The 17,390-nt window shown below is 44.1% G+C and overlaps 1 pseudogene; it reads right to left on the bottom strand.

The window, feature by feature from the left end:
* The window catches only part of LOC117439673 (nuclear receptor coactivator 1-like), a 71,702-nt pseudogene that overhangs the window by 8,881 nt on the left and 45,431 nt on the right, over positions 1–17,390 (bottom strand).

Raw genomic sequence — 17,390 nt, 5'->3', positions numbered from 1 at the left:
GGGGGCCAAATCCGGCCCGCGACTTCTTTTTATGTGGCCCGCAAAAGCTTGCAAAGAATATATTACGTTTATATATACTGTTACATGCCGCTTTACAGAAGCACGTTTCCCATAAACTACATGTCCCACAATGCATCTCGTTTTGTGCCATGTGCACTGAAGAGACTGGCAATTATTTGCCGTGGACTTCTGCTTCAGACGTAGTTCATTACTAAGTTATTATCCTATCTGATAATAATCCAATTCAGAGGCAATAATGTCATATAAACATTATGTTATCTATATATTATATATTTATATAGTCTTAAAAAGTTACAACCGGCCCTTTGAGTGCAACCATAATGCTAATGTGGCCTGCGATGAAATTGAGTTGACACCCCTGGTCTAAGGACAGAGGGTCTAAGGACAGAGGGTCTAAAGGACAGAGGGGTCTAAGGACAGAGGGTGTCGTTTTTCTCATACTGATATTCTGAACAATCTGTGCTGTAATTATTTGCTGTAAAGTGTCTCTACTGTAGGCTATTTTTTATTATATGTACAGCACGTTGGCTCGACCAAAAATCGTTTATAAATGTGCTATATAAATAAAACTTGATTTGATTTGATACCCGATATGTCATGATCAACTACAGTTGCCACATAATGTTTCTCTCAGTGATCGTGCTGTCATGATAAATGTTTTGTTTTTCATGTATTGTGTCTTCGTATTGTCTTTGTTGATGTTACACTACGCAAGTCACATTTCAGACTTGATCAGCCACTAAAGTGTTATCGTATAATATTAGATGACTAAATCATGGTTTGTAATCTTTGCCGTTGATCGCTTCGGGAGCTAAGAGGGACCATTTAGTAGGGCTGCTCGATTATGGCAAAAATCATAACCTCGATTATTTGGGTGATAATTGTAATGCGATTATTAAATGACTTGAAACATCCATTTATTGGAGGAAAAAAAATGTGGGCAGTTTGTTTTTAACAGTTGATTACCCTGAACTTTAAGTTTAATTCAACTGAAAAACAAACAACAACAAACAATTATAAAAAAATAAATAAAAAATAATCGTTTTTATTTCTATTACGTTGTTAAAAAACGATTAATTGAGCAGCCCCTACAATTTAGCGAGACTCAAGGAGATACACCTCTAATAAGTCTCTAGATTTGTAACTATGCCATGGAGAGATTCCTATATTCTTTCGGTCACCTTTTCGTCCGTGTCCAGCAGAAAGCGCAGCAGCTGGTGGTCCTGAGGCTCTCTGGATCCGGCCTTGGCTGCGCTCAGAGCCGGGCTGGCAGGCGGCTCCTTCTTGATCTCAACGTCGTTTTTGTTCAGTCCTTCCTCCGTGGAGGCGTCGCTGGGACTGGTGTCCTGGAGCAGCCGGTGCAGGATCTTGTGTCGCTCCGTCAGAGTGCTGTGGGACGCCGGGCACTGCGGGGCGGAGGGGGGCGGGTTCGGAGGATGAGGTGATGCGGTGCGATGGATTCTGTTGTTGTTGTTGTTGTTGTTGTTACTAGACTCAGCTCTCATCCCATTGCTGTCCAGGAGCTGATTGAGTTCTGGGGTTTCCCAGTAGTGAGGCAGAAGGAAGGGGGGCTTTAACATAGTCCTCTCCCCATCTTTCTCCTCCTTCTGGTTTTGCAGATGAAGAGCCGGTGGGTGTACTGGCTTGTCTCTGAAGAACCGGAGAGGACATGGAGAAGCTTGACCCCCGCTGACGCTACTCCCATCCACTGGAGATTGGAGGCCCGGCGTGGAAGGAGAGAAGGGGTTCCCCGGTACTCGAGGGCTCCCTCCTGACCCAGGACTGCCCCTTTGCATCCTGGGTGACATAAAAGAGGTAGGGGTGGTTGTGAGAGGGCTAATCAGAGGGGAGGGGATGCTGACCTGCTGGGGACAGGTCCGATTGGGCGTCAGGTAGCCTGCGGGTGTGGTGGGGCTGTGTCCGTGGGGGGAGGGGGACGTGTTGTTGTTGGGGGGTTGGAGGCTGGAGGCGGCGAGGCCTGAGGTCCAGTTGCTGCCGGGAGGAGGGAGGGACGGGGTCTGGGGGATTAGGCTGCTGGGGGTCGTTGGAAGGCTGGGGGTTAGTGTTTTCCTGAGAGCTAGCAGTGTTGTGTTCCCTGGAGGAGGAGAAGGGGAGGATTAAAGATCACCGTCACCCGAAGAGAGCATGTGATAGAGGAACAAGTGCTAGAAAATAGGGTTGGACGGCTAATATTGATCGATTGATTGATTGATTATCAAAATGGCAAAAACCTAGAGAAAACTGGGTGAAACTAGATTTGTTGGGTATGTTTAAAGAGAGTGTCAGTAGACTGATATAATATATCCCTGTGTATTCCTATCTATTGTTTTCAGCTACTCCAAGACAGAAATCATAATCATAAAATAACTAACTATATGTAACAAATAGGCTTAATGTAATGGGTTTTTATTGTAATTCCAGTGTCGAATTGCGTGATATTCTCTCTTATCTTTGTTAAGAGAGTATCAGGGTCCCCCAAAAAAGCCTTAAAAATAGTCATAATTTGTTTTTATTAATGCCTTTTGTGTTCAACTCAATGTTCAATTTGTTAAATATAACAAAATAATTTCATTTATTTTATTTTATTCAGACACATTTATTTGTTTTTTGAAGATTATCCTGAAAGTAGAAATATGGCAATAACACTTTCACATCTGTTTAATTTGTTATATAACTTTAGAGATATTTAGCAGTGTTGTTGCATATTGAATATTCTCCTCAGACCATGCAGCCTTTTGATAAAACATGTTTGGTTTGTAATCGTACCTGTCAATAGTGTGGATGCCCATAATGAAGGGCTGGACGTCAGGGTTGGGGGGGCAGCAGAATTTGGCAGCGGGTCTGAGCGCTGAGCGGGGTCCCGTCACTCAACGTGAACCGGTACAACGGGCTGATCGCGGTGCCGTGGGTCATCACTGATGGGGAACACACACACACACACACACACACACACACATACACACACACACACACACAGCACACACACACAACACACACACACACACACACACCACACACACACACACACACACAACACCACACCACACACACACACACACACACACACACACACACACACACACACACACACACACACACACAGCACACGGTTTTGTACAAAAAACAACGAAACAGACATTTTACATGAGACTACAATCACTGAAGACACTCTATTCAAGAGCCTTTAACATACATTAGATCTGAGATGAGACTCGTGTGTTAAATGTAGGATTAACTGATGCAATGTGTGTGTGCTTCAGTCTTATCTCATCTCAATTTCAAGCTAAGTGTCTGACATTTGATGCTTTCAGCTTCCGATGTGAGATTACTTGTTGACTTGATGAAGTATGTTGTGGGTTTGCTGGTCAGTCAAACTGTTTTTTACGGATCAACGAGAGCTCTAAGAAACGGTTTTAGCATATTGTTCCGACGTCTCAGAACCAAACAATCGATCCATCTATTACGTCAGAAATAGTTTCAAGACAGAGTCTCTTTTCTCTTTTCTGACCCCTTACTCTGGTTGCAGAATACTTACTGTGTTTTCCACGAGATACATCTGCATATAATCGCCCTCCATGCCCTCGCCCCCCAATACCTGCCTGACCTTCTCCGCTACCACACTCCATCCCGGAAGCTAAGATCATCTGGACAGGATCTCCTCTCCACCCCCCCGCACCAGGTTGCGGACTTTTGGTGACAGAGCCTTCAGTGTGGCACCCCCCACCCTCTGGAACTCTCCCCCCCCCGAAATCCGCAGCGCCCCAACCCTGGACATTTTCAAAAAAGCCCTCAAAACGCACCTTTTTACCAAGGCTTTCCCCACTGTATAGTTAGTTTAATAGGTTTATTTTTCCGCTACTTCCCCCCCCCCTACCCGACTTGTAAAGCGACCTTGGGTTTCCTGAAAGGCGCTATAAAAATATTATATATTATTATTATTATTATTATTACTACTATCTCTAAGGTTCTGCAGATATGAACCGTCTTGCTCAACACTTCCCCTGCAGGTATGCAAAGTTATTCACATGTGGTCTTTTAAATCGATCTGTTATAGCGGTATAGGAGTAGTTGCTGAGCTCTGGCGAAGCTGTCAGTGGGAATCAATGACTTCTGGGAGTGCAGCTGCACGATCGATGGCCGCTGCTCACCCTCATGCAGCAGCTTCTTGGCGTGGGAGGACTCTTTGTCCCTGCGGCTGAAAGAAAGCGTAGATGCACTTCCTGACCAGATCCTCCCAGCCCGGCCGGCCCGTCGCTCGCAAAGCACTGGTTTCTATGGAGATGATCTTCCCTAAAAGGAGAGCAACACACACACACACACAGTCAGTCTACACACTTTTCAACATTTAAGATCACGCATTCAGGGTCAACACCGTGACCTGTTTGAAAAAGTGATTCAGAGTAAGAACTTTGTGTAAGAGCTCTGAAAGCGTTATATACCTGCCATGTTTTTAATAGTTTACTGAAGATGCTCAGGTTGAGGAGGATCCGCTCTAAACTCTAACCTGAAAACAACCTTGTAAGAATTATTCCCACGTGTTTTCCAGTCATTCCCCTCAGGTGTGATAACATGTTACTCACTGGCCACACGGCTTACATCGAGTCCGTTCTAGAGAGCAGCCGTTTCTATAGGAGTTGATTGACAGTCAAAAAACATCTATGGCTACAAAAACTAACATTTTCATTTCTCCGTTAATATCTCAATTATTTCCACTTAAAACTGAGAAACATCCACCTGGGTTTCCCATTTATTTGTGGGTCCAACCTACAGTCAAAGATTCAAACATATACAGTAAACCATCATGGATATAAAAGATAAGTCAATATTCACACGAGGGCTGAAAACCGTTTCTTTAACCAAGTTTCCTTAACTGCCAGAAAATGTCTTTATAATAAATCACCGGAGTAGTCCTCAGCTCTTTCCTAAATGTATGATGTAATGTACAATCTAATTCCAGTGTATGCCAGCGATAAAATGACTCTTGAGAATCCTGACTATTAAATACGTGTGTGTGTTGTGTGTGTGTGTGTGTGTGTGTGTTACCTGTGGGGTGCTGCTTGGTGATGAAGGACTCAGTGCTGAAAGGCTGGGTGCGAGGAATCCGGCAGGCAATACATATGAGGCAGCTCTGCAGGTCTGGGGGAAGAGAGGACACAAGTGGAGTGTGTGTGTGTGTGTGTGTGTGTGTGTGTGTGTGTGTGTGTGTGTGTGTGTGTGTGTGTGTGTGTGTGTGTGTGTGAGAGAGAGTGTGTGTGTGAGAGAGAGTGTGACTGGTACATGTTTTAATCCTTTCGTATTTTATACATAGAGACTGATGTATACATCTTCCATATTGATTTCAGCTTGTGTGTGTGTGTGTGTGTGTGTGTGCGTGCGTGCATGTGCGTGTACCCTCTCCCTCCTCCTGCATGCTCCGTGGTTGGGACACGGTGAAGCACTGCATGATCTCGTACTGCTGCCGAGCCTCCGTGTTCTCTGCATCCAGCTCGTCAGGCGGCCTCTTCAGCATGCGACAGTTGAAGGTGTGGCTGTTCCTCCGGGCAGAATCCTGCGGCCACGGCACACCGTTCACTGCACACACACACACACACACACACACACACACACACACACACACACACACACACCACCACACCACACACACCACACACACACACACACACACCACCATCACACACACACACACACCACCACAACACACACACACACACACACACACACACACCACACACACACACACACACACCACACACACACACACACACCACACACACACACACACACACACACACACACACACACACACACACACACACACACACACACACACACACCACACACACACACACACACCACACCACACACACACACACACACACATTTTTAATACTTTTTAAGACCCCTGTCTACTTCCCTAAGATTAACATTATCTTGGGGAAGAAAGTCATTGTTGTCACACATCTCTGATCTGACGTGTGTTCCCTCTGTTAGCACAATGTGCAGCTTTGAGAAAACTGTGCTAATTTAAGATGTCCATGGTTTGCCACTCAGCCTTTCTTTGCTGCTATTCAAAAGCACTTTAGCTACAGTACTTAGTAAGCCAAGTTTAATTATCTGTATTAAAGACTGTTCTGAGTTAGCTGCCAGAACTCATCTCCTTAATGGGTTTTATTGGCGTGGAAACTGTCACATTTGAAGATACTGAAAATGCAATCGCAGATTTTTTTTAAAAACATTAACAAGGGAGGCTGTGGCTCAGTGGATGGTGTGCTGGATAGCAGAGGTGTGGACTCGAGTCACATGACTTGGACTCGAGTCAGACTCGAGTCACCAATTTGATGACTTGAGACTCGACTTGGCAAAATCTCAAAACACTTGCGACTCGACTTGGACTTGAGCCTTCTGACTTGAGGTGACTTTAATTCAGAGGTCTCCAACACGCCGATCGCGAGCTGCCGTTACAAGAGCAGACTCCCGTCGGGGAAAGCAGAATCTCCAGCCGCTCCTACTCTTGCTGAGAATCCTTGCAGGCAGGGGCGGGACTTTATTTAGCTGGGCCACCATGCGGCCAATCATATGCGAGGACACACTAGGATCATACCATTATGTGAAAGAAGGGTGGGGGACACAGCAGGTGTAGTGGTACAGGCCAGCTGCACAGAGCGACGGGGAGACGGATTTAAATGCAAGCGCGTCGGAAAAAGTCAAGAAATGAGCGAAAAACCGAAAAAAGAAGCAGCATCTGGCTGCTTTTCAGTGATACTGGAGAAAGCAAGCTGAGTGCAGGATTTGTAAAATGAAAATAACCTTCAGAGCAGGGTTTTTTATTTTGGTAACCACTCAGGATGTATTGTCAGCAGAGAGAAAATTGATTATTAAATTATTAATGTGACTACTAAAGAGCGGTTTGATTATTAAGTATTATTCTCTTTTCTGTGAAAAGCACTTAATGACTTGTTTATGACTCGTTTTGTCAAAGTTTAGGACTTGGACTTGAACTTGCCCATCCTGACTTGAGACTTGACTCGGACTTGAGCGCAAAGACTTGAGACTTGACTCGGACCTTGAGCACAAAGACTTGAGACTTGACTCGGACCTGAGCGCAAAGACTTGAGACTTGACTCGGGACTTGAGCACAAAGACTGAGACTTGACTCGGACTTGAGCACAAAGACTTGAGACTTGACTCGGACTTGAGCCGCAAAGACTTGAGACCTTGACTCGGACTTGAGCGCAAAGACTTGAGACTTGACTCGGACTTGAGCACAAAGACTTGAGACTTGACTCGGACTTGAGCGCAAAGACTTGAGACTTGACTCGGACTTGAGCGCAAAGACTTGAGACTTGACTCGGACTTGAGCGCAAAGACTTGAGACTCGGACTTGAGACTTGACTCGGACTTGAGCCCAAAAACTTGCGACTTGACTCGGACTTGAGCACAAAGACTTGAGACTTGACTCGGACTGAGCACAAAGACTTGAGACTTGACTCGGACTTGAGCGCAAAGACTTGAGACTTGACTCGGACTTGAGCACAAAGACTTGAGACTTGACTCGGACTTGAGCGCAAAGACTTGATACTTGACTCGGACTTGAGCGCAAAGACTTGAGACTTGACTCGGACTTGAGCGCAAAGACTTGAGACTTGACTCGGACTTGAGCGCAAAGACTTGAGACTTGACTGGGACTTGAGCGCAAAGACTTGAGACTTGACTCGGACTTGAGCGCAAAGACTTGACTCGGACTTGAGCACAAAGACTTGAGACTTGACTCGGACTTGAGCGCAAGAACTTGAGACTTGACTCAGACTTGAGCGCAAAGACTTGAGACTTGACTCGGACTTGAGCGCAAAGACTTGAGACTTGACTCGGACTTGAGCGCAAAGACTTGAGACTTGACTCGGACTTGAGCACAAAGACTTGAGACTTGACTCGGACTTGAGCACAAAGACTTGAGACTTGACTCGGACTTGAGCGCAAAGACTTGAGACTTGACTCGGACTTGAGCGCAAAGACTTGAGACTTGACTCGGACTTGAGCGCAAAGACTTGAGACTTGACTCGGACTTGAGCGCAAAGACTTGAGACTTGACTCGGACTTGAGCGCAAAGACTTGAGACTTGACTCGGACTTGAGCGCAAAGACTTGACTCGGACTTGAGCGCAAAGACTTGAGACTTGACTCGGACTTGAGCACAAAAACTTGCGACTTGACTCGGACTTGAGCACAAAGACTTGAGACTTGACTCGGACTTGAGCACAAAGACTTGAGACTTGACTCGGACTTGAGCGCAAAGACTTGAGACTTGACTCGGACTTGAGCACAAAGACTTGAGACTTGACTCGGACTTGAGCGCAAAGACTTGAGACTTGACTCGGACTTGAGCGCAAAGACTTGAGACTTGACTCGGACTTGAGCGCAAAGACTTGAGACTTGACTCGGACTTGAGCGCAAAGACTTGAGACTTGACTCGGACTTGAGCGCAAAGACTTGAGACTTGACTCTGACTTGAGCGCAAAGACTTGAGACTTGACTCGGACTTGAGCGCAAAGACTTGACTCGGACTTGAGCACAAAGACTTGAGACTTGACTCGGACTTGAGCGCAAGAACTTGAGACTTGACTTAGACTTGAGCGCAAAGACTTGAGACTTGACTCGGACTTGAGCGCAAAGACTTGAGACTTGACTTAGACTTGAGCGCAAAGACTTGAGACTTGACTCGGACTTGAGCCCAAAGACTTGAGACTTGACTCGGACTTGAGCGCAAAGACTTGAGACTTGACTCGGACTTGAGCCCAAAGACTTGAGACTTGACTCGGACTTGCAAAGCAATGACTTGGTCCCACCTCTGCTGGATAGTGTGCAGTCAGCATGTCGTTGTGTCCCTGAGACACTTCACCCCAAATGGCTCCTGTGGGGATTGTCCACAGTACTGAATGTATGCAAGTCGCTTTGGATAAAAGCGTCTAACAAGTGACATGTAATGTAAAAACTACTCTGAGAAGCAGTGGTGTCCAAACTACGGTCCGGGGGCCAAATGTGGCCTACGGACCATTTTCAATCGGCCCTCCGCAAATTAAAAAAGTATAATGTGAAATGTGAAAATGAAACTTGTCTTATATTGTACTTCTTAAATGTAAATGTAAAAATATATTACACAGTATTATTCACGTGTTAATAAGCCCACTTTTCAAATGAATTCTGTCAATTCAAGTTGGAAACATTTTCTAACATATCTTAGTTGAAATAGACCCTTCCTATTTCTCCTTAAGACAATCAATCTGAGGCGTCTGTTTTAAGGAATGAGCTGCCAACAAAATAAAGTAAGCCCTATGGAGATCTGTGATATAGGCTGTTTTCAAGTATCAAGCATAATGTACCTACATTTGATTAATTTAGCGAACTTATAACTGAACGTGTGAGGCAATATACCTGAGTGGCCCAGCCCTTTGTATATTTTTATGTATGTGGCTCTCGGTGAACAAAGTGTGGACACCGCTGATATAAAACATTAGCGAGCAGACCCAGCTCACTCACAGGGCGACTGCGGCTGCGACTGCGGCTGCGACTGCGGCTGCGACTGCGGCTGCGACTGCGGCTGCGCGGGCATCTTTCAACCAGAAGGTTGTGGGTTCGATCCCAGCCCGTGCAGCCAACATGTCGATGTATCCTTGGCAAGATACTTAACCCTGAGTTTCTCCCGATGGCCAACGGTGTGTGAAGCGCTTTGAGGGGTCGTAAAGACTGGCTAAAGCGCTATATAAGCACAGAGTCCAGTTACTCACCCAGGCTTTTGGGCAGCAGATTGCGAACAAATTCATTGTGGTCTCCCACGTGGAGGATGCTGTAGACGCTGGAGGTCATCAGCTCCCCCTGCGCGTATCCGAGGTAGCTCGTCACGTTCTCCGACACAAAGACGATGCGGCCCTCCCGGTTTACGACGAAGAAAAACCCATCGAGGGCCTGAATGAGGAGACAAAGAGGAGGAGGATAAGGAAACTGTGGTGTCAAATGATCATATAATCATTTAAAACATATAGTCTCATACTCTGATTGCCTTTTACACGGAGCTGCAGGTGCTGATCTCTCTCTCTCGTGTCCGGTTATACTTCACTCGTGTTTATGTCCAAATCCATCAGATCTAGTTAGTTCTAGCCAATGACATGGCTGCTGCCCCTCCCCACACACAGATCACGCAGACTCAAACCTCATCTCAGGCCAAAATGTGGCGCAAATGCGCTCCGCAGCCGTTGCGAGGTTCCGGTGCTAACAGTTCATGAGCGTGCTCCCCCGCCCCCTGTCAACACTCGCGACACATGGCCAGCCTAAACAACAATAAGCGCTGCTTGGCAACCGTGTGTGGCGGCAAAGTACAGAGACATTTTGACTGGAGAGATTTAGTTTTGCGGGTATTCAACATATTTTACCAGTCATAGTCCGGTAATTATTTACACTCCAAGAAGAGTCCTACACAACAGACATGGCGTCAAAAAGGAGTAATGTGTGGAAATATTTCGACCAGGGTAGTGAGTGCGGTGTAGAGGTCAAACTATGCCAAATTAAACTTATATACCTTGCTATACCTCCGTTCCAGCTGAGAGGGTCTTCTCAACAGCTGGGCTGATTGTGAATCGCCTCCGCACATGAAAGCTGTAGGCCTATAGCTGTCAAACTGTGATCACCAGTTCAATACATTTGACAAATTCGACTTGGTTTCCACACTTATTTGAACATGTATGTATTTATTTCCAAAAATTATTGAAAAAAAATGTTGGGATTTTTTTTTTGAATTTTTTTTTTTAACCCAATTTTTTTTTATATATAGGATATGTAAATTTCGGTTAACCGGTTAACCGTTTTTTGGGGGGTCGAATATTCGAATATACATTTGCTTTCAAATTCCCATCCCTACTTAAGATTCGACAACTTCTGTAGCCCTATTCAGCCGCTCGGTAACAACCATCGTTTCTCAGACACATCAACTCTTCAGAACATAACGTGATCCGTCTCTTAAATGCGTTTCAACCACAGACCTTAGTTCCAGCTATTTTCCTAAACCCTACGGAGCGATGGCATTGCGTTTTGTCGAAGGAACCGGAAGTGATGAAATGCTAACTCACTTCCAGGTTTTAGGACGCGTCCCTGCGGCACTCCATTGGCTTTCTTTATTACTTTATTAAATATAACAAAATCATTTATCAGTTTCTCTTAAGAATTTCCTCCAGAAACCAGATTGTGTGAGTCGGAAATAAAAGTCCCAGCAATGGAGGTGGAGGAAATGATTGTGTACGTGATGTTCACCTCTAGCAGCATGGGCCCCAGGGCCTCTTTCTCCACCAGACCCTGACTACTGGAGGAGATGTCACTCTTCTGCACCTCATCATCTGGAGACAGAAGGGCTGCTTTCTCTGTCAGGGGGAAGGAACCACACGTTAGGAAACTGAATACACAGACATGGAAACTTCCTGTAATATCACTACTTACTTACACCCCCCCCGCCACGAAAAAAGCGATTTATAACATGTCGGAGAGGTTAGCAAGTTTAGAAAACAAAATCTAAGTCGATGAGAAGCTGAGGTCGGCTTTAACTGACACGCTATCAAAATAAGAACATTCATGAGATCCAATATGTTGAACAAATCTTAATGTATGTATATATTTATGATCAAACTGATCAGCACAGCTACAAAAAGTGTCAGTCAACGAAAACAGCAATCTGTTTCGAGGATTAGAATTAGAATTGGGAGGGATGAAACCCTCTTGAATGGTCAAACACGCAGAGCACACGGCGACATGTGTTCTCTGCTTTTAACCCATCCTAGAACCAGGAGTCTAGTCGAGGAGCAGTGGGCAGCTATTGCCCGGAGAGCAATGGGGGAAGGGGGATGTCCGGTGCCTTGCTCAAGGGCACCACGGCAGGGCAGGAGGTGAACTGGGACCTCTCCAAGTAGCAGTCCACACTCCATATTTAGGTTTGTTCGGGGACTTGAACCGGGGACTTGAACCGGTGACCCTACGGCTGCCAGTCCAAGCCCCTACTGCCGGATAATATTACATCAATACCAATTTTATTTCAGTACAATTCAGCAGTTTCTCAAAAAGCGTGTGAATAGGGCGCATGGACTCGTGAGCAATGAATAATTAAACCTCACAATAGGCATAACGTTTATTTATTAAAAAACAGTGAAATCCTCTGAGAATCAATAAGGAAGTGTTTTATATTGTGGCTATTTCAAAAAGAGATATATTTTCAAAACATGAATTTTAGAAAATCAGATGTGAGATTTGAATCAGATATTTGTCTCTAGTGGAGGTGAGAGGTGTTCACTCGTAAAACACCTTCTCTTTAATATATATGTTCCTATTTAAATGAATATAACATCCTAATATACACTTTTATTACAAGTGTGTGTCTGTGTGTGTGTGTCTGTGTGTGTGTGTCCTCACCCAGCGCACGCCGCTTCATCAGCTGGATTTGGTCCACGGTGCTCTTGAGGATGTGGCACTTGTCGGGCTTGGCGCTGAGGCTGGCAATGTCGCTCATGTTGGACGACAGCAGCTCCGCCAGCTCCTCGATGTAGCGACACTCCAACTCCCGCCTCCGCTTCTCCACGCTGCGGAGATCACACACACACACACACACACACACACACACACACACACACACACACACACACACACACACACACACACACACACACACACACACCACACACACACACACACACACACACACACACACACACACCACACACACACACACACACACACACACACACACACACACACACAACACACACACACACACACACACACACACACACACACACACACACACAGAGAGGTGAGCGTCACATACGGAATACGTTGCATAGTGACATCAATATATGTAACACTATAGGCTAGCTCTCCAACACATTGTGCTTGATATACTAAGAGGCTAATCTCTAAGTGGTTGACCAATCACAACAGAGCCTGCCAGCTAACCAATCAGAGCAGACTGGACTCTGGTTTCAGACAAAGGGTGAAAAGAGGTGCTGCAGCATGAGAACAATAAAGAGCTTTTTGAACATTAAAGCATGGAGACATGTGGAGACACTACATACTGATATACACCTGAACATCAGCAGGAGAGGACTCTTTAAAGTAGAGACACTACATACTGATATACACCTGAACATCAGCAGGAGAGGACTCTTTAAAGTAGAGACACTACATACTGATATACACCTGAACATCAGCAGGAGAGGACTCTTTAAAGTAGAGACACTACATACTGATATACACCTGAACATCAGCAGGAGAGGAACTCTTTAAAGTAGAGACACTACATACTGATATACACCTGAACATCAGCAGGAGAGGACTCTTTAAAGTAGGAGACACTACATACTGATATACACCTGAACATCAGCAGGAGAGGACTCTTTAAAGTAGAGACACTACATACTGATATACACCTGAACATCAGCAGGAGAGGACTGCTTTAAAGTAGAGACACTACATACTGATATACACCTGAACATCAGCAGGAGAGGACTCTTTAAAGTAGAGACACTACATACTGATATACACCTGAACATCAGCAGGAGAGGACTCTTTAAAGTGGAGACACTACATACTGATATACACCTGAACATCAGCAGGAGAGGACTCTTTAAAGTAGAGACACTACATACTGATATACACCTGAACATCAGCAGGAGAGGACTCTTTAAAGTGAGACACTACATACTGAATACACCTGAACATCAGCAGGAGAGGACTCTTTAAAGTAGGAGACACTACTACTGATATACACCTGACATCAGCAGGAAGGACTCTTTAAAGTAGAGACACTACATACTGATATACACCTGAACATGCAGGAGAGGACTCTTTAAAGTGGAGACACTACATACTGATATACACCTGAACATCAGCAGGAGAGGGACTCTTTAAAGTGGGACACTACATACTGATATACACCTGAACATCAGCAGGAGAGGACTGTTTAAAGTAGAGACACTACTACTGATATACACCTGAACATCAGCAGGAGAGGACTCTTTAAAGTAGGGACACTACATACTGATATACACCTGAACATCAGCAGGAGAGGACTCTTTAAAGTGGAGACACTACATACTGATATAACCTGAACATCAGCAGGAGAGGACTCTTTAAAGTGGAGACACTACATACTGATATACACCTGAACATCAGCAGGAGAGGACTCTTTAAAGTGGAGACACTACATACTGATATACACCTGAACATCAGCAGGAGAGGACTCTTTAAAGTAGAGACACTACATACTGATATACACCTGAACATCAGCAGGAGAGGACTCTTTAAAGTGGAGACACTACATACTGATATACACCTGAACATCAGCAGGAGAGGACTCTTTAAAGTGGAGACACTACATACTGATATACACCTGAACATCAGCAGGAGAGGACTCTTTAAAGTGGAGACACTACATACTGATATACACCTGAACATCAGCAGGAGAGGACTCTTTAAAGTAGAGACACTACATACTGATATACACCTGAACATCAGCAGGAGAGGACTCTTTAAAGTAGAGACACTACATACTGATATACACCTGAACATCAGCAGGAGAGGACTCTTTAAAGTAGAGACACTACACTACATACTGATATACACCTGAACATCAGCAGGAGAGGACTCTTTAAAGTAGAGACACTACATACTGATATACACCTGAACATCAGCAGGAGAGGACTCTTTAAAGTAGAGACACTACATACTGATATACACCTGAACATCAGCAGGAGAGGACTCTTTAAAGTAGAGACGCTACATACTGATATACACCTGAACATCAGCAGAATAGGGCCCCTTTAACGTCAACCAAAATAAATCAAAGATTACACATTTGAACATCTGATCACAACAGTTAGTTACCAGAGGTGGACACTTTAACATTACAATGTGCTGAAACAGTAATGTGTTTCTGAAATATGTATACGGGAGACAGAACATAAAGAAATCTGCAGTTGATTTTAGTCAGACTCCTTCTTACGAGAAGTCTTTCAGACTCCGAGTTACAGTAAGGTATGTGGTAAACATGAGAAACAGGAATGTGTGTACGGGAGTGTGTGTGTGTGTGTGTGTGTGTGTGTGCGACGACAACAGCAAAAGTAGGTCAGTGCATTGGCCGGCCAGAACACACAGGCCTGTGAATGCGCAGGTCTGAAGCTGCGTGTGTGTGCTGCAGAAATGCACACACACACACACACACACACACACACACACACACACACACACACACACACACACACACACACACACACACACACACACACACACACACACACACACACACACACACACACACACACACACACACACACACACACACACACACACACACACACACACACACACACACACACACACACACACACACACACACACACACACACAAAATTGTCCCTCGCACTACTTTCTGGACTATTTCATGAATTATTTACTTTTGTTTTAATAGATTGTATTCTGTATGATCTACTTGGCAATTAATTTCATTTAGTCCCGCTGCAAAAAATCCCCATTTCCCATCAAAGCAGGAAGGACAAAAAGTCCAACGACCAATCGAGCGGGATCTGAAACTCTGATGCTTGTTGTTCTGTAGCCTGGTAATATAACGCTGCACACAGAACAGAAACACATGTTGGTACCTTTCCCCCGACGTGTCGCATGGCGAGCCCTTCCTCTTGCGTGACTCTGACGCGGCAGGGTCCAGGGGGTTTTCCCCGACTGCACTCATGTTCAGCTTTAACTGACCTGTAGAGGAGGAACACGTGGAACAGAGAGGAAAGGTCAATAACAGAAGGTACCATATAAAGTTATTAATATCTGGATATCTTGGTTTGCACACACAATTAGCTTTTACTGACCTACATACGATTATAATACATTTTAGGAACACATGGCAAAGAGAGGAAAGGTCAATAACAGAAAGTGTGCACTGTAAACAACACACTTTCTTTAATGTTATCAGGACAGGTAGTAGTGTAGCTTTTACTAAAACCTGCAAACACAAGTGGCTACTCTAGTAATATATAGATATATATAATATATAGAAATTATTATTTGGATACCTTAAATCAGGGGTGTCAAACTCAAGGCCCGGGGGCCAAATCCGGCCCGCGACTTCATTTCATGTGGCCCCACAAGAACTTGCAAAAAATATGATATGTTTATTATGCGGTTACATGCTACAGAAGCACGTTGCCCATAAACTACATGTCCCACAATGCATCTCAGAATTTGATTTTTCTTTTTTTAAATGTAACTTCTTTCAAAATGTCACTTAATTTTTCTTATTTTGACTTTTCTTTTTAAATCATTTTGTGACATTCTCACTGAAGAGTATTGCAATTATTTGCCCTAGACTTCTGCTCTCAGACGTAGTTAATTATGAAGTTATTACCATATCCGATAATAATCCAATGTAGAGGCAATCATGTAATATAATACATTATTTGATATATATATTAAATATTTATATATGTATTTTGATATAGTCTTAAAGTTACAACCGGCCCTTTGAGTGCATCCATAATGCTGATGTGGCCCGCAATGAAATTGAGTTTGACCCCCCTGCCTTAAATGATAGGGTTTGGTTTCCACAAACAGTTAGGCAACAGCTTTCACTGATATACACACAATTATAATCATTAATACATTTTATTGTCCGGCACAATGCCTGTGGTGAGGCGTGATGAACTGTTGATTCCATGGAAAATGATATATTTTTAAATGTGAAAATAGATGAACAAAGACACTTTAGTATTGTATAACTGCAGCAACAAAGAAGCATCGACATAACTAAGAAAAAAAGGGAAATTAGTCATGTAACATTTTATGAAAATGTGTTTTTTTAGGCTTTTAGTGGCCGTTTAAATAAATAAAAAGAGAAGTACACTAATAACATAATCATTCCTGCAGTACTCATAACCAGTTTGCATTTATACTCTTTTGTGTACAATTTATGATCTATATATTTGTAAAATACATCAAGTTAGTACATCACTCCTCCCTAAGTTAGCATTAAAATGAATATGACATGTTTAATAACTCACAATTAAAGTGGAATTTGTATTCATGTCAAACCACAGTATTTACTTAACATTACAATAATGTAAATGTATTTATATATGCATAACATTTAAATTAAGTTTGGTATGTGGTAGGGATGCTCCGATCAGGGTTTTTGGGGCCGATCACCGGAATCACGGCCCGTCCACACTACAGCGTCGACAGCGTCGAAAGCTCCAATCTGCCCATTCACTTTCAATGGGGTGACGTCACGTAGCCGCGCTTTTTCGCCGAACTGAATTGTGGGTAGCAGAGCGGTCC

The sequence above is a fragment of the Pseudochaenichthys georgianus genome, chromosome 24 (assembly GCF_902827115.2).
Source record: "Pseudochaenichthys georgianus chromosome 24, fPseGeo1.2, whole genome shotgun sequence".
NCBI classification, from domain to species: Eukaryota; Metazoa; Chordata; class Actinopteri; order Perciformes; family Channichthyidae; genus Pseudochaenichthys; species Pseudochaenichthys georgianus.
The sequence above is the reverse complement of the archived record's forward strand: the minus strand, read 5'-3'. Positions and strand labels throughout refer to the sequence as shown.